Raw genomic sequence first — 23,088 nt, forward strand, 5'->3', positions numbered from 1 at the left:
CCATTTTAAACAGAAGGAAGGAAATCTAGAATATGAAAAGTGGTAGCTTCCCTAAATCCTTGACAAACTTAGCTGTGGCATAGAGGGCTGTGGTAAGTGTATCCTTTTCCTTATGCCCTAGGGCAGGGTCAGCAAACTATACTTGTTAGCCATATCCTATCCACCACTTATTTTTGTTAATAAAATTTTATTGGAACACAGTCATGCCCCTTTGTTTAAATAATGCCAATGGCTGCTTTCACAAGAACAGTCCAGTTGGTTACTTGTGACAAAAAGCACCTGGTGCATGAAGCTAGAAATACTTATTATTTGGCACTTAATAGAAAAAGTTTACTGATACCCTCATCAGTGAGGCCGTAAGGTAGAAACAATGACCAGGGAAATCAAGTGTAAACCTCATCACCTAGGACACAGACTGAGTGATTCCTGTGGCCTTTCAATAAATGGATCTTCAAAGAAAGATTATGCAAGTAATATATAATCTAGGCAAAAGCTCATATAACATGGTGATATATTGTAGAGAACTTTCCATTACACATGTCCTCAAAAAAGCCCTGATCTTCCTCGTCGCTGTGGAGGAAAACAGGACTTGAATTGTTCTTTGGAGTGAGACTGTACAATTGGCCTCAACGCTGATTGCACAGAAGCTCAGTTGCCTCTGTTGACAAAGTAACCCTCTTGGTGCTTGGTAGAAAATTGTGCCCTTTGTATGTCTTGGTCAAACAATAAGATTATCACCAAAGTTCCCTGGGATCCAATTCACTTCAGCTGTTTTAATTTATAATCACAGAGCTATTGCCCAAAAGCAAAAACTTGCTGCCCTTGTGGCTATGGTTGGGTTTTCAACACCAGTGTGGCAAAGAAATAAGGCTTAAATGTAGATGAGGTCACAAGCTCAAAAGGCTTCAAACACTAATCAGGACTATAGATGAATAGTGTGAACCAAATGTTAGACTGTAGGATGGAGTGGGAATTGTGGCATACTGAAAACCTTGGCCCTATCTAACTAAAGTCATTGCTACTCAACTCCAGCTGTGTAGTCACACAGGAATACTAATCTAGTCTAATAAACTGATTATTAAAAAATAGTCATAAATTTGGATTTTGACTTTACATTTCTGGTTTCTTTTTATCTCCATCATTGCCAAAGAAAACCTCTCAACTCTGGCCCATACACTGCCCATTGTAACCCAGTTTCTAGAAGAAAGAAAATAAGCCAATTAGCTTGTCGTTGATATAGAACTAAGACCCAAGTCTCAAAAGCAGTCTTTGTTGCATGTATGTGTGGAATACTTTAGCTCACAAAAAACACTATCAAGGTGTTAGAATCCTAAATCCCTAGTCCAGTCCCAGTGCTCTTCATAGCTTTCCTTTTGGGCTTGGGCTGCTGAACTCCACCAGATATTAGTCATGCCTTTTTACTGAGAGCCTGAAAGAGAAAACACAAGCTGGTGTTCAGCATTTCCAAATATGTGAACTGTCGATTGCTCTCACATTTTCAGCGGAAGGACTTTAGATGAAAAAGACAAGCCAAATTCTTCAGCATAATATTCAAGGTCTTCTATAATTTAATTTCATTAAACCTTTCAAACCTATCCTCATTCAATTCTACTATACTCCACTCAACTAGAATGCTTATTATATTCAAATATATTATGCATCCTAATTTCTAAATCAGTCTCCCTTTACCTGAGGCAAGGGACCTCTTTTTTGTGACCTCTTCAACTGTACTGTTTGTTGCCTCTTATTTTGTATTTCTTGTATTTTGCAAGCTGGAGAAGGTTGGGAGAACCATCCATATGCAAAGCAAGGCTGAAGGAGAACAGGAGGAAAGGTTAGGTGGGAGCATCCTAGATTGCCTTGCTGTCAGAGGAAGTTCTGTGGTTCTCAGGGGGCAGAATGGACCTTAGGAGTCCCATGTCTCCCAGGATCCGCTTACTTCAGTATGTTGGCTGTACTCGGCCATTGGCTGGGAGCAGCCTCTAGGAAGCATGGGTTCAAGGCGACCTATCAGTGATGAACTTCAGAGCTCAACAGCAGAAGTCGTTGGTCAATTATGCTCCCTGTTTTTGGAAGAGTGAGATGTGCATTCTTATGGCTGCCATTAAAGAGATAATAACCTCTTCAAAGGGAAAAAGTACTTTTAATATATTTATTTTTTCCCCTACAGCAATTAGCAAAGTGCCTTGTTCAATACAAACATACATACATAGCCATAAATTCATCCATGCATACATACATGGATCACTAGATAATTGAATATATAAGCATTTAGGTTCAACTTAATTGTTTGCTCATTTCTTAAAATGGAGAAATACTACCAGTATGGCTATATTCCCTCTATTAATAGACTAATATAACATTATTTCACTTTGTTTCTCTAAATTTCTCCATATTTCTTTATTTGTATTTGAGAAACTCACAAACAAAACAAGCAGCAACAAACATTGCATCTGTACTGATCAAAAAAGCCACCATAGGCTTAAAAGAATCATTCAAATTCCTAACACCCCAAATACCATTATATACCTCTAAGGAGCAATGGAACCTAAATGGAGACTAGCACTTACTTCAAGTATTTCAGTGAAACACACATACATAGTATTTTAAGTGCTCCTTCTTTTTAATTTTCTTGTGTTTCTGATTTTTTACTTAATCTACAGGTAGAAGTCATGACAATATCACTTAGATTCTCCCTGCATACTTCCCACACTTTCATTAAACTAATTATCTTGAAATGTAATTAGCTAATTACTGAGAAAGGTAGATAATGATAGTGAATGGAATGTAAGATAAGCGTTAATGAACAACAGGATCCAAATATTCCAGTCAGGGAGAAGACATTCAGAGTTGGCAGAGAGGCAAGGAATATTCAATAACCTTTTGATCAGTTGCACTTGAATCAGAACTAACAATGCTACACTGTGTTATTACAACTGGGTAGGAATCCAAGTCCTCAATTTTTAAAGCCTAACAAAGGTCCTTTACATTTCAGTGATACTGAATGATGTACTGAAGTACCCTAGCACAGACCAATTGCAATTTGTCAACTGGACTTTTCAGCCTTTCTCTTTTTGCCTTTTTAGAAAGCATTATGTGGAGAAGATTTGTTTTCATTTGTAGCTATTGTCAAGCTGCAGAATTTATTATAATTAAGTTACAACATGTTTCAGAAGGGCCAATATTCTAAACTTTAAAATGTTCACAATAAGATAAGGGCGTATTTGTTTGAAATTAAAAAAAAAAAAAACAGGTTGAAATAGATTTTTAATTAACTGGCTCTGGATCAGAGCACTTTTCAAATGAAAATACAATAAGGCATCTAATCAGATAAGTTATTTACCCAGAATAATTGGATCCATGCTATAGCAAAATGTGGCTTTGCTGCAGTGTTTTGCAGTTATTGTAGTGTGTTCAACTGGCTACAGCAGAGAACTAATGTAACATGTATCATAATAAAATCCCTGTATGAACCAACAGCCTCATAGTAGAAAAAACCATGCCAAGATCAAAACCAACGGAGAGACCTCATATTCTTTAATCATTGGATTCGTAGTAGGAGTAGTATTACCTCCAGACTTGCTGTGCAATATATTTATCATATTACTTCAGAGTACTTCACTTGCCCAAATTCCCCATTAGAATGTGAGCTCATTTGAGGACAGTTAGCCTACCTCATCTTTCATTCCCCCATCTAATACCCAAGAACCCTCAATAAATATTAGTTGATTTAAAATGCAAACAGTACAGAAGAAGACTAAGATGAATTTAGTTCAGTCTATTACTTATTTATGCTGAATGCAGAGCTGGCTACACATGAAAGAGAAACCATAAGTATCATCTGGGAATGTATAATCTTCTTGAAAAGATAAGACAGCCATCCATGAAACATCTACCACCAAATAAGGTGGTTTGTAAGCTGTATGTATGAATGACTGATCCAAATAGAAGATGCTTGGGACACCTGGGTGGCTCAGTGGTTAAACGTCTGCCTTCAGCTCAGGGCATGATCCCGGGTCTGGGGATCAAGTCCACATTGGGATCCCTGCAAGAAGCCTGCTTCTCTCTCTGCCTAGGTCTCTGCCTCTCTCTCTCTCTTTCTCTCTCTCTCTCTCTCTCTCATAAGTAAATAAATTTAAAAAAAAAAAAACAGAAAATGCTGAGATTGGAGAAAGGAGTCATCTGTGTGAGGTAGAGTGACCAGTACACACAAACACCATAATTGTGAAAGGCAAAGGGAAAAGGGAGAGCATCCAGTAGGTAGAATAAGGTGAGTCATACATTCACAGGACAGTTGGGAAATGGGTCTGTCTGGAGTGGATGATTCATGATGAGGAGCAAAGAGGGTAAGGGTAAGAGAGGTAAGGTTGCAAATAAAAATGAAGCCCTGAAGTCATTCTGAGAAGTCTGAAAAGTATCATGGGAAAAGTACTAACTTAATCAAGAGATCTTGTTGCAGGCTTCACTTTGCCCCTTGCTTGCTCTGATGTCAAATAAGTTAGTGTACCTCTATGGCTTCAGTTTCCTTGTGCATAAAATGAGAAACACCAACAGACCACTGAAGCTCAAAAGTCTCGGCAAGACAGAATCCTGTGGAAAGAAGCTATGAGTGAAGGAGGAGCATGAAGGAAGAAAGATCTCAGCAAGATGAGTCTGGAAGTAATACACAGAAGTGGGCTTGGAGATGGCCAAGTAAATGTTTTCAATATCAACCAATTACTGGAGGATGTAGTTCTGGAATAAGGGACTACCAGGTAGTGCTGGAATAAGGGCCTACCAAAGGAAATAAGAAGGTAGGACACATTAGCAATCAGACTCGGTGACTTGTAGGAGTACTGAATCAAATGTAAAGCCATTATTTTGAACTTAGGTGTTTTGATATTAGAATCAAATTAGAATAAAACTATATTAAGGGTAAAGCCAGTGTGAGACAAAATCAATAAAAGTCTACTTTTGGTGGCGCCTGGGTGACTCCATCAGTTAAGCAGCCAACTCTTGATTTTGGCTCAGGTCATGTGATCTCAGGGTGGTGAGATAGAGCCCCATGTCAGGCTGGTCATGGAGTCTGCTTAAGATTCTCTCTCCCTAAAAAAAAAAAAAAAAAAAAAAAAAAGATTCTCTCTCCCTGTCTCTGCTCCACACCCCATGCCTTCTCCATGCCCTGCACGTGCTTTCTCTTTCTCAAAAAAAAAAAAAAAAAATATTACTTTTGGCTCTGTATACCCTAAATACCTTCCATTCACTGCAAGAACTGCCCTTTAGTTTCATCTTTAGGGTCTACACCAGGGACCTCTAGAATATTTGAACTTGCTAAGGACCTTTAATATTTGCTGCTATATAATTAATTAGGAATACTGGGTACTTGATCATCACAAAAACTTTGGAGGTATTGTTTTTTCTTGCTGTGTGACAAACTACCACAAATGCAAAAAAATAATACCCATGTATTAGTTCAAAATTCTGCAGGTCAAAGTTTGGCCAAGGCATGACTGAGGTCTCTGCTCAGAGTCTCACAGGGCTCCAATCCAGACTCTGACCCCTTGAATCTGGAAACTTTGAGGAATACCCACTTCCATGCTCATTAAAGATCCTTGGAGAATTCAAGTCCTTAAGATAATGGGACTGAGGTCCACATTTCCATGCTGGCTGTCAGCCAAGGATCACTCTCAACTCCTGATGGCCACCTAGGGCCAGTGTCTGCTCCCAGAGGCTACACACTTTTCAAGCCATGTGGCTTCTTTCATCTTCAAAGACAGGCATGGAGAATCTCCCTTATATCCAGTTGCTCTCCCACTTTGTTCTGACTTTTCCCACTGACCCCTAGACCCAGATTCAAGTGGTTCATGTGATTAGCTTCACAAATGAAATCTGAAGTCCTTGTTGGGTTATACAAGGTCCTTTATGATCTGACATCAGATTTCCTTTCCAGCCACATTTCCAATCACATTCTGCATCTCTCATTCACTCACTCCATTTGTGTTCCTGGAACACACCAAGCAAACTTCTGTTTCATGATCTTTGCATTAACTGTCCTCTGAAGGAAATGTTCTGTCTCAAAAAAAAAAAAAAAAATCCACAGAAACTTCTCCCACTTCACCTTAGCTTTTTCTCCTCAGAAAGGCCTTCCTGGAACTCTTTTGAAGCCTGTCACTTTTATCTGCTTCACTTTTATCAATTATATACTAATTTATTAGTATTCTTGGCTATTTTTTACATATCTTTTATTTTCTATTCACTTGTTTACTTACGTATTTATTTGTTGACTTGCCTGTCTTCACCACCCTAAAATGGAAACTCCATAGAGGCAGGGGGTTTGTCTGTCATGTTCCCTCTCTTGTGTTTAGCATAGTTTTTGATGTCCAATAAGTATCCCAACATATTTGCAAAGTAAATGATATAAATGTTTCCCTTCCACCCTTAAATCATTTATTCAGCTCTTATCTTCACAGTAAACACCATGTGGTCATGATGCAACAGTCTCTGTGCCAGGTGCTGGTTATATAAGGGTAAATAAGATACACATGGTTCTTGTCCTTTTGAAATTTAAAGAATAATAAATACATACACAAAAAAAAATAAGCAACAAAGTTCCAAAATATGTGCCCTTCCTATATGGGAAAGGCAGTGCTTTAGGAACACGAAAGGGCAAAATTTCTCTAAAGAGCAAGAAATTAAACCTGTAAGAATTAGCAGGTAAACTGAGACCTGAGGGAAGAGTATAAATTAAGGATTGGAATTAGGTTGGGGTGATGACAAAGATTGATTTTCCATTTGTATAAAGAAAATGGAAAAAATTCAAACAAACTGGCTTTTAATGTCCTCAAATTTTACTTAATAACTAATTTAATCCCCAAATTATTGCCCTGATGAAGAAAATTTTATGTTTTTATTTACTAATCTCACTTTATGCTTCAGATCAAAGACCTTTGGATTTTTTTTAAAGAAAAAAAAGGATTAAAAAGAAACAACTCCCAAATAAGCTAGTTTTTTCCTTTGAATCATCATAATGCACTACCAAATCCATTTAATGCAATAGACAGTTACCAAGAATATATCATTCGCGTAAAGGTAAATAAATCAATATACCATTCCCCTAGGAATGTATAATTTTGTACATAAGGTGGGTCTGTATGCAAATAATTAAATACAAAGCAAGCAACAAAAAAAGTACCTTAGTGGTTCAAAATGCTTTGAAAGTGAAGAAGACAAGGAATAACATTATTTGATTGGCTAAATGAGTTTCCCACATATGCAATATTTTTTTTTTCAAAAGAAAGGTTAAGAATGTAAAAAAGATAATACAAGTGCTTTGTCTTATCTCAGATTGAAGGTGAAATTTCAGTAATGAGGATAAAAAATAAATATTCTCTAGTTTATATTTTAAGATAAAATGAAGAGTGAATTATTAATCTTTACCTATAACTATCAAATGATTATCCCAAGTTATGTGGACACTCTCATATGAGAAACCAGAGCTATATCATTTGTTGTTTATATATTCCCCAACACAATGTATGCAGAATAATCGAAAACTTAAATGAAAATAAATTTTTCTGATATATTCCTTACTGTTAGCAAGAATGTTTTAGAACTCAGTTCTTCTATTATCTTTCTTTATCACAGTAATATGAAAATTAGAATCCTATCCATATTTAGTAAAATAGAACTTTCATAGTGCTGCATAAAATTTCTTGGAAGATTTTTGCAGGAAAATATTCTTTATTTCCAGAAACAGTTATAGGAAATTGTAGTAGCAGATCTTAGGTTGATTCCTTATAACATAGTGCCATCTAGAGATTAAAGCTGATGTTGCTACAAACTACATTAACTACAACTTAGCTTTCAAATTATAACATCCCATTTTATAGCTAAGAAGTCCAATAGGAGAAACTATAGTAGGATACATCTGTATGGAGTACATTTGAAATAAATTAATGAGTATACACATGAGCGAATTCATTATATCAACATCTGATCATCAGATTGTGTGGCCTCTCCCTTAGGCAGTATTCTATTCATTTGTGGGCTAATGTGTCTTATAGTTTAGGGATACATCATAGTATTGAGGGAAGTAATATGGAGGTATAAGAATATGTATTTGATTAGATTTTGTAAGGAGGCTTAATCAAGTTTCTACGAAGAAGCAAGGCAGTTTTCATCATAAATATGAAGTATGTATTAAGTGCCTACTATGGGTAAAGCATTGTACCGGGCATGTGTGTAGTTTCCAGATGCCTGCTATAACAAATCACCATACACTTAATGGCATAAAATATAATAAATGTGTTCTATCATAGTTCTAACGGCTAGAAATCTGAAATCCAGGCATAAGCAGGCTGCACTCCCTCTGGAGACTCTAGGGGAGAATACTTCCTTGCCTCCACGCTTCTGGTGTCTGTTGGCATTCCTCAGATTCCTTGGCTTGTGGCTACATCACTCCAGTTTCTGCCTTCATCTTCCCATCACCTCTTCTCTGTGTCTGGCTGTGACCTCATCACTTCATAATTGAGGAAAAGGCCTATATGCATAGATAAAAAATTATCCAGATCAGTGTTTCTCAACCTAGGCAGTATAGGCATTTGGGCCAGATAATTCTTTGTTGTGAAAGCTGTCCAGAGCAACTTAGAACATCCCTGACCTCTACCCATTAGAGTCAGTAGCACCCACCTCTTCATTACAACTTAGAGCCTCCTAAACTCAGACTGCAGATGCTGAAAGGGCCCAGTAACTGGCTCTAGCCAATCACAGCCAGAGTCTATGAACAGTATGGCCAGCACAGGGAGCATGCAGAAGGCACCTCCCTGCCCTTGGTCCCAGTTACAGTCCTGCTAACAGCTCTGTATCACTGAGGCCTGAGTTACAGCCCCATTTAGCTTGATCCCGTCACCAGCATCATACACCAAGGGCTCTGGGAGAAGTCACACCCACCCATGCATTGGGCTACAGGCATTCAGAACTTGGTCCAGCTGTGGATCCCTGAAGTAACCCATGAACTAGCTCCAGCCCCTGTTGGCCATGGTCTGAGAGCCCCTGGAGGTAAATCTGCCAAACTTGGAGAGACTACAGACTCTGAAAGGGTTCTCATCTCAGCCATGGTACGTGAATGGTCTTGCTGGCACAGATGCCATCCAGGAGACATTATCTCTGATCCTGGAGAAACTGAAAGGGCCCTAGACATGGGTCAAACCTCCTCACAGCCATGATCTGCCAGTAATCCTGGACCTCTCCATGGTCCCAGTGGGAGACATTTCCATTTGCACTCCCAGAGATCCTGAAGGACCATCCAACCTTATCACAGTCACACAGTTTACTAGCAGACCTGCCAGCCCAGAAACCCAATACAAGACACTCTTGTCTGCATTCCCAGAACTCTTTAGAGGCCCTATACCCAGCTGTAATGACTTCAGCTATAATCTAGTCCAGTTCATACAGAGACCTGGCAAAAGACTCCCATTTGTGTCTCCAGAGCTAAATCTGCAGATGTCAATTAGTTTATTGGGTTTTTAAAAATTCTTTTTGCAGAAGTAGACAATATGTCACAATGTCACATCCAGGTTTTGCATATGACACCAAAAGCACAAACAACAAGAGCAAAAATTTAAAAAGTGGGTCTACATCAAACTAAAAAGCTTCTGTACAACAACAAAAAGTCAACAGAATGAGGCAGCAGCCTACAGAATGGAGGAAGTACTTGCAAAGTATCAGTTAAGGGGCAAATATCCAAAATATATAAAGGAATTCACACAACTCCATAGCAAATCATCATCATCATACAATTAAAAATGGGCAGAGGACATGAATATATATTTTTATCCAGAAAAAATACACAGATGGGCAACAGTCTGGGTATATGCCCAAGAGAAATGAAATTGTTATCTGGAAGAGATAGCTGCATCCCCCTGTTCTTTGCAGCATTATTCATAGTAACCAAAATATAGACATAATCTCAATGTCCATCAGTGCATGAATAAAGGAAATGTGATATGTAGAAAGAGAATGGAATATTATTCAGCCATGAGAAAAATGAAATCCTATCATTTGCAAGAAGATGAATGGACCCTGAAAGCATTATGCTGAATGAATTAAGTCAGACAGATAAAGATAAACCTGTATAATCTCACTTGCATTTGGAATTTAAAAAAAATTAGACAAACTCATAGAGACATGGAGTAAAATGCCAATTGCCAGGGTGGGGGGTATGGAGAAATGTTGGTCAAAGAGTACAAAGGATACCCCCATTCATTCATAAGATGAATAAGTTCTGGGGATCTAATATTCAGTAAGATGACTCTAGTTAACAGTAATGTATTACTTAGTTGAAAGTTGCTAAGAGAGCATATCTTAAATATTCTCCCCACGCACAAAAAATATTATAATTATGTAAAGAGATTGGAGGTCTTAATTAACTATCTTCTTGTTGCCAACTTTATTGAATCATTCTGCAGTATATACATGTATCAAAGGGTCATGTTGTATACCTTAAGCCCACATAATGGTATAAGGTCAAATAACTCTAATTCAGCTAGAAGTGGGGAGGAACACATTGTCCAGGTTATTATTACAAACACCATGAGCTAAAAGTTCAGAGGAAGAAGAAACCAAAATGACCTGGATTATTAAAGAAGTCTTCATGGAGGAAATGAGTAGCCAACCTTTTATTGGATAAAAAAAATAGCCCCTAGAATTGTGAATATCTGGAAACCATTACTGGCTGATGTCCTCTTACTGAGAAGCACTATGAGCTTGTTAAGACAAAGGACCTTAGCTTAGTCATCTTTATGTGCAATTCCCAGCACAGTCCCTGGCATAAAGTAACTCTCAAAAATGTGAAGTCAATGAGGATAACTTAGTAGATTGGAATCAGAAGTGAAGGGTCTTCGATGATAGACTAGGGGATTTTACATTTATTTTGTTGGCTATGGGGAAATCTTGAGAATTTCAAGTAGGAAAAGTAAACTGAGTAAATGAGTAAAGAAAGCAGGGGTATATAAAAAATATTTGGAGATGCCAGAAACAAGATCAAGCTAAGAAGTTATTAAAATAGTCTTGCTATGAAGTAATGAGTTTTGGGACCAAGATAATGACAGTGGGAATTAAACTGAGGTATCAATGACGGGAAAAATAATTGTCATTTTCTTTTAAATTATTGCATTTGAAGAAGATGTAGAAAAAGGCATTAAGGAAAAATTTCAAGTCAAGGTAACTAAGAGAACAGGTTTTGTTCATTGGAGAAAAATAGGGAAGTCCAGAGAGGGGGAAAGAGCAAGAAACATGAGAAAAGACAGCACATCCAAGAACCACTGTTAATGGAGATGCAAGACAGATTATTTTTAAGCTTGGGGTAATCTTCAAAAAAGTAATTATAGTGGAGAATGGACCTAAATAAATCAGAGATAATTTGTGATCAATTTTAAGAATTGCTTGCTAGATATGATTTCCTTAGAAATTCATTAGATCGTCAGGTCCCTTAAAAGTTCTTTTTGCAAGGATTTCTGAGGCAGTTAGTCTGAATTCAAAACCATGAGTTCTATTTTTCCTTATGATTCTCAGACTGGAAGGGTAGGCAATTCCAGATTCCTGCATTATTCACATTCTAACCTGCCAGCCATTCTTTTCTCTAGATACATTAATGTTCATGACACAGAAACGCTCAAATCAACAGTTACTTTATTTTATTTTATTATTTTATTTTATTTTATTCAACAGTTATTTTAACATGACAAGCTTGAGGAAAAAGTTTATTTAAAAAAATTTTAAATCCGTTAAACAATTGGATTTTTTTTCATTTTTGCCAATAGTTTATGCAAACTGGTTATTGAGGACTTGTAAAAATAACTATATACTTATTTTATTTTTATTTTCTATTTTGTAATTTTTTAAGATGTTGTCCTTTATGGGTGTCTTAATGTTTTCAGCTACCATATATATATTTTTTGAGAGTGGAATATCATACTTAAGTAAGAAAATAATTTCATTAAAAAAATAATCACTAGGATAGGAATTAGTGAATGGACAATACAAGCAATTCAAACTCCAAATCTACCCCTGAAAAAATATGGGGATTTTCTTCTACTTTATAGGTGATTACTTAATTATCTTATCTGATTAGAATAGTTTTAAAATCATAACTTAGTCCATCTGTGTTGTCACAAATGGAAGCATTTCATTCTTTTTTATGGCTGAGTAATATTCCATGGTATATTTTTACATCTTCTTTATCCATTCATCTATCCATAGACATTTAGGTTGATTCCATATCTTGGCTATTGTAAATAATGCTGCAGTGAATATTAGGGATGCATATAACTCTTCAAATTGGTGTTTTCATTTTTTTTTAATTTTTATTTATTTATGATAGTCACAGAGAGAGAGAGAGAGGCAGAGACACAGGCAGAGGGAGAAGCAGGCTCCATGCACCGGAAGCCCGACATGGGATTCGATCCCGGGTCTCCAGGATCGTGCCCTGGGCCAAAGGCAGGCGCCAAACCACTGCGCCACCCAGGGATCCCGGTGTTTTCATTTTCTTTGGATAAATATACAAAAGTTAAATTTCTGAATGGTATGGTAGTTTTATTTTGCATTTTTTTGAAAATTTTTTTTTGAGAAGGAGAGAGAGAGAGAGGGAGCGCACAGGAGGGGTGGTGGAGTAGAGAGAGGGAGAGAGAGAATCCCAAGTAGGCTCTGTGCCCAGCACAGAACCCAACAGGGGCTCAATCTCATGACTCTGAGATCATACAATCTCATGGATCTGAGATCGTTGAGCTGAAATCAAGTCAGACACTTAGCTGACTGGGGCACCCAGGAACCCTAACTATTTTTAATTTTTGAGATGAGTCCATGCTGTCATTGCAACTGAACCAATTTACATTTAAAAATTTTGTATGGTGACAGATGGTAACTAGACTTATCATGGGGACCACTTGGCAGTACATAGAAATATTGAATCACTATGATGTGCACGTGAAACTAGTAGGATACTATATGTCATTTATACTCCAGTTAAAAAAGGTCATAACTTAGTGTTCCTCTAGTCAATATGTGAATACATACCCTAAGTTCTGGAGTTCTGGTTTGGAGGTAAATTTTAAAAAAGAATCAACTATCAAAATCAGAGCTAAAGCCATTAATTTTGTTGAAGTTTACAATTAAAATTATTGTGTTTACTTATGAAAGAAAAAATATAGTATGCTTGGGTGGCTCAGTCAGTTAAGCATCTGCCTTTGGCTCAGGTCATGATCCCAGAGTCCTGGAATCATCCTCCCTGCTCAGGGGGAGCCTGCTTCTCCCTCTCCTTCTGCCTGTGACTCCTCCTGCTTGTGCTCTCTCACTGTATCAAATAAATAAATGAAATCTTTTTCAAAAATCTGACATTTCCTTTGCACTAAAATATGAATACTACTTTAAAAGCATACCCTTTCATAAAAGCCATGCTAATAAAGACAATGGCCCCCAACACACACACATATTCCTATACTCCTAAGGGAATGATATGATCAGTCTTATGTTTAGGAGGACATGTTAATATATTTTCCATTTGTCTCTCCAGATCCACTCATTTTCTTTTCAACTCTGCTCTGTGCCCTCGAAGGCCAACCATTATGCACCACATCCACAGAGCTCCCTAGCTTTTCTTTTTGGATTTAACCAATAAAAGGTCATGGCCGGAGCCTAAAGGGGAAGAGGAAAAAAGGTCAGTATCTATTTCCCTGTTTCCCTCTAGGCCATGGCTCAGCAGTGTGTTACTTTGCCAAAGGCCACAGATTTGTCATTTGTCAAACCTCTCCTGTTTGAGAAGGTGCTTCTTTCTCTGGCTGCTCTAAGTAACTGCTCTCTTTTGTTGTATGGAGCATAGATTGAAGGGGAAGAAAACTGGTTGCAGAGACATACTTAGAATTACTTGCAGATGGGAAATGGTGAGGATCTGACCAAAGCAGTGGATGATGAATCAGAGAAAACATTAAAAAATAAGATGCTTTTAGAATAAATACAGTACAGGGAGACAAAATAAACTGTAACTAGTTGAATGAAAGAGCAAGAAAGAGAATTAAGTCCAGGATCCAGAAGGATGCCCAAGTATTTTGTTTTAGCAAATGAATGAAGATTGAAGTCGATGCCTTCCCAGACAGAGAGGTGTTACCAATCTGATTTGTGTTTTTTTTTTTTCCTGGCTTTATTATCATTCATTTGGAAATTGATCATTTGCTTCTTTGAGGTGGCTCTTGTATTTTATTCAGCATTATTTAGGACCTTACCTAGTCTCCCTTGTGAGACTGTGAAAATTATTTGGCTTTATTTTTGAATAAAAAATTTTAAAGCACAATTTAAAGAAAATGGTTTTTTTTTTTTAGTTTTAAACAGCTCTATTAAAGTAAAATTGCATAAAATAGACTGCATTTTTTGAAGTGTTCAATGTGACAAGTTTTGACATATGTATCCCTGCGAAACCATCACACAAACAAGACAATTAATATATGTGTGACTACCCAAAGTTTCCTGTTGGCTTTCTGTTGTCAGTCCCCCATTCTCATATGGACACTGGGGTTGTTTCCAGGATATTTATCTAGATACGTAAGTTTGATGATGAGAGTGATTATATTTCTACATAAATTCCCAATTCAAAAATTAACAAATGCTCATAGTCTGAAAATCTCAAAATAAAAAGATAAATTATCCATTAAAATTAGCAAATGCTCATACTCTGAAAATCTCAAAATAAAAAGATAAAATTAAATAAAATTGGGCCTCCAAAAAGGCATTTATTACTTTCTGGTTTTGTGACTGTTTCTATTTTTAAGTAAACTAAGTTTGTGTGCACTTAGGTTCATTTTTAAAAAAACCTGAAAAAAACATATTACCCACTTGCCTTAAGGATAAAATGAACTAAATAGAAAACATCTTGATGGTAGCCTATGACAGTTTTACCCATATATGCAGTGTTACATACACATAGAATACTGTGTTTTATAGAAAAATCATCATAATATTTCAATCCAGTGGTATGAAAACAGTAGACAAAAACATATCGTGAAAACAGAAAATATGTGAAAAATGTGTTGAATTAAATTTAAAGGCTTCTATAAATGGTTGTGGGCCTAAAAATTCAGCTAATATTGAATTTCAGTGTAATTATATAATATCCTGGACCCCAACATCTGGACTGCTCTTGCTTTCTAAAGCTTTGTTTAGGTTTCCAACTCCTGTTGTCATAGTTATTTGGAGATCATTCGGCAAATAATCATATATGTAGAAAAAGTCATATTTGTGTTAAATTAGTATTTTCTTCTGTATGGTTTTCAGAATGATTTTCTTTTGTGCCTGGAGGAGAATGAAAAGCACTTACTCCTCCAACAGGAAGCCTGGAGAAATACCCAGCTCCGCCGGCCTTGTGGTCATGTGCCGCTTCCTGTTACATTCCAGGAATTGCTCTTGGGTGTAAACAATCATCTTCCAGGGGACAGGCCATGGCTGCATCTGCCTTGAGTATCATTCTAAACTTGCAGAGCATGTGAAATATCTAGCTATCGCTGTTAAATTGATTCTGGTATAGCAGAAAGTCTCCATTTGTGGAATGCATCACACTTGTGTCAAGTTCATTTGGTAAGCATAACTTTTAGGCAAGCAAAATGCATTATTGATTGGATTCTCTGCATCTTTTGTTTCAAATAAAGCATTCTTTGATTGTTTTACCATATTGAAGAGCATATTTGAAAAGGAAATTTCCACAAATCTCTTTTTAAGCTTTCCAGCATCTGCCAACAATAAACATAATAAATAAAAACCTGCCCTAAAAATACAGGATCCTAAGAATATAAGAATATTTAATTTGAGATATTCAAAAATTGAGCACAATCATCAGAATAATATACATGCTATGTTAGTCATGATTTAGGAGTTTACTGCACAAAGACATAGAAATCTATATTTAATGACTAGATAAAGGTGCAGATAAGATAGGAGGAGTTCATTCTAAAGTTGATTAAGGCTGTAACCTGTGTTGTTCAGTATAGGAGCTACTAGCCATGTATGGTTATGTCAGTTCAGTGGGAATGCAAAGTAATTAAAATAAAATAAAATTAATATTTTAATTCCTCAGTCTCACCAGCCACATTTCAGGTGCTCAAGAGCCATATATGATGAATGGATAAAATAGTACACAGCATAAATATAGAACAGTTCTATCATCAGAGAAAGTTCTATTGGACCAAGAGGGTGTACGAAATATAATAATACATAAAGAAAAATTAAAGGAACTAGGATTATTGTTCTTAGAAAAGAGAGAATGAGTGACTTTGACAATATGTGAAGGAGTCCTATGCTGTTTCTATACATTAAAAATTTTTTTTGAGTGCCATGTCTGACTTTTTAAATTAAATTGATTAGTAGTTTTAACTATAATTATATAGAACAGGGGCAAAACTAAATTTTATGGGAACTCAAGCTTATATAATTTGGAGATACTTTTAAGGGAAGGATAATAGAATTAGTCTTTGAGCACATTTATACAGAATAATAAAAAATCACAAAAATTACAAATTTTTAAAACTGGCAAATATCACAAACAAAAAATTAAAGAAGCAGTATTTTTGTTGACTTTCTAACACTGTTTTATATTGCCTACATCTTGCTTCTTCATATGACAATCTTATGATATCATTTTATAGGAGAGATTAGAGGTAGGAGAAAATAGAGAGTCAATTCATTTATCTTCCAGCATAGTCAATTAAAATGTTTTTTATTATTGTAGTTAGGATGCACAAAAACATGTGACTTCACACAGACATACACATTTATTTTTTGATATTTGCATATTTGTGTCCTAAAAACATTCTGATAAATTCTCCAACAAAGAGGAAACATATATGTGATGAATTAAAAATTTTATATGCTACCTTTTCCTCATTCTCTGAGGAAAGGAGAATTTCTATTTGGTTAGGTGTTGATGAGAACCATTCCTTGCTTATAATTTACAAATCTGATAAACTGAAGAATTTGCCATAGATTAGCTTCAAACTCCACATTCTTCAACTTCTATTTGTCTCTGCTTCCCACCTAGATCCAATGGCAAGTGCCATGGGACGAACTCATATAAATTTACAATGCTTGGCCCTAAATCTTCATTTTATGACACCAGATAAGTCATCAGTTTGCAGAAAATGGGAATACTCCTGGAAACGATTTCTACCATGGCTAACTAGCAACAACTAAACTACATATAGAAGTGACTATGAACCATAGAAAAGTATGTTCCACAATACTCAAACGAAGTGTATCCAACACTCAACTTCCCTTTACCTAGATCCCAAAAATGTTCATGGTGACTACTGCCACCACCAAGAGAAAGCATGGTGGAGTGTACACATGAGTGCAAAGAAAGCAGTTTAACTGAGTGCAACTAAAATAACTTACATTTGCAAATTTTACAAAAATATACAACCATGTGACACAATGCTAGGATCGCTTCTGGGGCCTTGAAAGGATCTGTGCATAGGAGGAGCTATGAAGCTAAATTCCATTAGTTTCTTGGTAAATCCATCTCTGATAAAGGATACATTCTTCACTGACATGCTGAGTAATAAAGGTTGAAATATAATGATTCTGATTAAATATAAGATAGATTTCCTGACACAGTTGTGAAATGTTGACATTATGGCTTAATAGATGTAGACTCACAAGCTCAAAATTCAAGAAGCTGTTTTTTCCTTTTTAGTTCTTTTGCCTTTGTTTAAAATATGCTGCCACAAGATAAGTGGGTGCTTCTAAAATCTTCATGATCTAATATCCATATTTCAGTAACATAAGTTAACTGAGAGAGGGTCAAAGTACATGTCTATGTTAAATAATTCTTTATAATATCAGAGAAATACAGCCATTACTGAATGAAGTCTATTTTAAAGAAGTAAATGTTAAAAGAAACTAAAGGTAACACTAGCCATCCATTTTACTTATCCTCAATTATTATTGATGCTTTACTGAATTCTTGTTCAAGCCTTTGCCAAGAACAGAACAGTTTTTTCTACTCTCTCTGTTGTCAGGTTACATCCAGAACTCTGGTGTCATGTGGCTACAAAAACATTTGGGTTTTTTTCCTTTCTAAAAAGAGATAGCCAATATTTTTCATTTACTTTTTTTCCCCAGTCTCATATAGTACAAACAAAACTAGGTACTCCTGGAGAATGATGGATGGATATAAAAGAACAGCAACTCACCAGTACTCCCCTCTTTCCAGCCTTCCTGTGTAAGCGAGGAAGAGAGACCATAGATCATAAACTCCTAGCAATGATGGACCCCCTAATCGAGTTCTCTCTCCTTCAATTGCTATTCTATACTTTCATTACATAGAGTATATCACTCTAAACTTCTTCCTTCCTCCACCTTAAAATCACCAGATCAACAACCTAACCCCATTCATTTGTTTCTGAGGCAACATAGTGGAACACACACATCTGTTCATTGATAAACTCATCTAATGAATGAACAGACACAGTAGTACCCCCCTTATTCGTGGGGGATACATTTCAAGGCCCTGAGTGCATACCTGAAACCATGAATAGTACCAAACCCTATATATACTATGTTTTTTCAATACATACATACTATGATAAAGCCTAATTTATAAATTAAGCACAAGAGATTGACAACAATAATAAAATAGCACATGTATAATAATATACTGTAAGAAAAGTTATGGAAGGTGACCTTTTTCCCTCTCAAAATATCTTCTTGCCATACTCACCCTTCTTATGACGGGGTGAGATGATAAAATGCCTACTATGATGAAATGAAGTGAGTAACATAGGCACTATGATGTAGCATTAGGCTACTACTGACCTGACAGTATGTCAGAAGAAGGATCATATGCTTTCAGATCATGGTTGACTGTGGGTAACTGAAACTGTGAAGAGTGAGACTGCAGATGGCTGGGTAGGGATGGAGGGGACTACTGTAGCTTAAAATTTTAGGCTTATATTAGAACAGAAGTTTAAACAGATGCATTGGATCAGAGCACATTAAGTTTCCTAAAAAGTGACATGCAGTGGTTTCTCCATAATTAGAAAAAGATTACTAGCTAAGACTGAACTTCTACAAACTATAATTTATAAAGATGCTTTTAAAATCAACAAATATTTCCTCTGTAACCATAAGTATTGCACATCAAATCTGCAAAAGTAGCTAGACCCTCCTCCTCTAGAAGACTGCAGCCTAGTTGAAGAAAAGGACGTCAAAGGTCCTTTAAGTAATAATAGAACAACAATAAAAATGAGGAAAATTCACTCAAAAAATATAATTGTTAAATGACAATATACAGTTTTAGAAAAATGATCCAAAGAAGTTTGAGTTACAATTTTGGGGGTGGATGCTATGAAATGAACAAAAGTAAAGTGGCAGAAAAGTATGAGATGTTTGGGGGAGAAAGGGTGGATCCACTTTGTTTCTACTCCAAAGTTAAGTTTTTAAGAAAAACTTAAATATTAAGGATGAGAATATAGAAATGGGGCTCAAATTAAATTTACTCTATAGATAATGCAATTCCAATTGGATAATGCACCTTTATAGATTAATGAAGCAATGGGTAGCAGTATTTTAGCAGAAGTAATCTGGCCATACTGTCAATATTATATCGAATATAGAGGGAAAATCAGAAGCAAAGAAATTTATTCTATTATTAGAATCCCATATGTTGAAGCATTCCTGACTCCTGAGAAAAATTTATTTTATCATGAGGAAATATTTCTCACTTATTAAATTATATCAAATAGCATTTATATAAGAATTTTTTGTCTATATACATGGATGAGATTGGTCTAACTTTTTCTTGATAGTAGAATCCTAATCATTTTATTAATTATATTATTTATTGAATGATTCTTATGTGTCTAGAACTATGTCCATTGTTGTTAATCCATTTGTATGCCTTTTCATGCTTATAGTAAACCCTTTTTATTTTATAGGAAATGAAATTTAAGCCTACAGGTGACTACTTGCCCCAAAGCTACACAGGTAGTAAGTGGCAGAGCAAGAATGTGAACTCAGTCTGGCTCATTTAGAAGCTGGCTCTCCCACCACTATGTTAAACTGTCTTATATAATGAGATTTGTTTTAGACTAAATCAAGAATTCTATGATATCTCTATTCTAGAATAGATTCCACATAATGAAAAGTATCAGTATCTTTAAATGGTATAGAAATCCCCTGGAGAACTCAATGTTTCTAGCTGTATTTGCATGGTACACAGTATTTGGATATGAACCTTCATATTAATTAATTCAAATGTATCCACAGAGTACCTATTATATTCTAGATACCAAGTGCCAGAGCTAAAGAAATGATATGACCACATTCTTTCTCTCAACAGCTCACATTCTGATGAGAAAAGATTGTAAACAAGTACATTAAAATATCTGGAATTAAAAATGTACTGGAGGGACTTAACAGCAGAACAGTCAGGAAAGAGAATCAGCAAACTTGAATAGAGGCCCGCTGAAATTATCCAGTCTGAGGAACAGAAAGTAGAAAGATTTTTAAAAATGAACACAGCCTCAGATAACTGATGGACACCATCAAGCATATCATCATATTCATAATGGAAGCCCCAGAAGAAGAGAGACATAAATGGGCAGAAGAATACTTGAAGAAATTATAGCTGAAAATATTCCAAACTTGAAAAACAATGATTTACAAATACAAGAATTTCAATAAACTCAAAGTAGGATAAACTCAGAGATCCACACCTAGACACACCATGATCAAACTGTCAAAAGACAAAGAAAGGATTCTAAAAGCAGGAAGGGAGTAGCAACACATCACGTACAGGGGTGACTTATTAAGATTAACGCTGAGGGACACTTGGCTGGCTAAATAGTTTGAGCTTCTGACTCCTGATTTTGGCTGAGGTCATGATCTCTGGGTTGTGGGAAGGAGCTCTATGGTGGGCTTCTTGCTGAGCATGGATCCTGCTTGATATTTTCTCTCTCCTTCTCCCTCTGCCTCTCTCCTCTCCTAAAAAAAATAAATAATAATAATACATTTAAAAAATTTTTAAATAAGATTAATACCTGGGGCACCTGGATAGTTAAGCGTCCGCCTTCGGCTCAGGTCATGATCTCAGGGTCCTGGGATCCAGCACCTCGTGGGGCCCCATGCTCAGCAGGAAGTCTACTGCTGCTTCTTTTCCCTCTCCCTCTGGCCCTCCCACCTCCACGTGTGTGTGTGTGTGTGTGTGTGTGTGTGTGCGCGCGCGCGCGCATGCGCGCCCACTCAAATAAATAAATAATCTGTAAAAAAGATTAACAGCTGATTTCTCCTCAGAGATCATGAAGCTACGGGTATAATAAGATGATATACTCAATGTGTTGAATGAAGAGACTATCAAATGAGAATTTTATATCTAGCAAAACAAATCTCCAAAAGCCAAAAGAGAAGTTTAAGCATTTCTAGATAAGCAAAACCTAAATTTGTTGCTAGCAGACTATCCCTATAAGAAAAATTAGAGTCCTTCAGGCTAAAATGAAAGGACATTAGACTAATCCACATGAAGAAAGAAAGAGCACCGATAAAAATAATTATATAAGCCAATATAAAAGACAATATAAATGCATTTTGGATTTTTTCTCTTACTCTATTAGAAAACAACTACATAAAGCAATAATGATGAAACTGTGTTGATAAAGTTATAATGTATTTAGATGTAATTATAATGGCATTAATAACACAAAGGAAAGCAGAAGAGATAGACCTGTACTGGAGGAAAGATTTTACAAAGCATTGAAATTAAATTGGTATTAATATGAACTAATTTTTATAAATTAAGATGATAATTATAATCTGCAGGATTTCATATGTCTGAAAGAAATAACAGTAATTAAAATGATATGTTAGAAAATAATTTAATAAGAAGACAAGATATATAGAATTGAAGGGATAAATACACAATTCAACAATAATATATGCAGACTCCAATGCCCCACTTTCCTAACAGGTAAAACACCTAGAGACAAGATTTAGTCACAATTCACACTTTACCAAATGTTAATAATTAATGACAATCCTTACAAACTCATCTAAAAAAATAGAACAGAAGGGAACATTTCACAACTCATTCTGTGAAGCCAAAACCAGTTGAATATTTGATGAAAGAATGGCTGAAACATCCAAAACTTGAAAAGCACTAATTTACAAATTCAAGAATCTCAACGAACTCAAATTAGGATAAACTCAAAACCCTGATAGAAAAAACAGATGAAGATATCATTAAAAAATTATAGATTGATATGCCTTATGAATGGACATACAAAAATCTTCAACAAAATACTAGCAAACCTAATACAGCAATATATTAAAAGGATTTACACCATTACCAGGTGGGATAAAGCATAGGAATGTAAGGTTTTTTAGAATATGAAAATAAATCAATGTAATAAATTGTAGTTATAGGATTAAGGACAAATGTCATATAATCATCTCAATAGACACTGCAAAAGCATTTGACAAAATTTAACATCCTTTCATGATAAAAATACTAACCAACTAGGAACAGAAGCTAATATCCTTAATCTGGTATATGGTATCTACAAGAAACCCGCAATTGACATCATAATTTGATGAAAGACTAAAAGCTTTCTCACTAATATTAAGACAGATAGGTCTGCATTTGCCACTTCTATTCAGTATTGTATGGAAGTTCCTAGTCAGTCAGGACAATTAGGCAAGAAAAGGAGGCATCCAGATAGGAAAGGAAAAAGATAAAACTATTCACAGCTGATATGATAGTGTATATGGAAAATTCTAAGATATCCATTATAAATTATTAGTAATAATCAAATTCAGCAAGGTTTTAGGTACAGGATCAATATACAAATCAATTTAAGTTTTGCAAACTAGCAATGGACTAGCAATTGAAATTAAGAAAAAAAATCTATTTATGAGTGAAATACTTAGAAATGAATGAAATACTTATAAATTTAAGAATGAAATACTTAGAAAAAAAAGAAATACTTAGAAATAAATTTACAAAATGAAGTATGAAACTTATGCAGTGAAAACAGCAAACATTATGGAAAGAAAGAAAGACCTGAACAAATGGATGAATAT

General features: G+C 35.7%; 1 long non-coding RNA gene across 1 annotated transcript; it reads left to right on the plus strand.

Annotated features, from left to right (window-relative positions):
• The first annotated feature begins 18,829 nt into the window (after positions 1–18,829).
• LOC111091678 lies at positions 18,830–20,734 on the plus strand. The gene is made up of 2 exons (XR_005376457.1): positions 18,830–18,921; positions 20,354–20,734. It is a non-coding gene; the product is annotated as an uncharacterized LOC111091678 (long non-coding RNA).
• The last annotated feature ends 2,354 nt before the right edge of the window (positions 20,735–23,088 follow it).

The sequence above is a fragment of the Canis lupus genome, chromosome 22 (genome assembly GCF_011100685.1).
Source record: "Canis lupus familiaris isolate Mischka breed German Shepherd chromosome 22, alternate assembly UU_Cfam_GSD_1.0, whole genome shotgun sequence".
Lineage (NCBI taxonomy): Eukaryota > Metazoa > Chordata > Mammalia > Carnivora > Canidae > Canis > Canis lupus.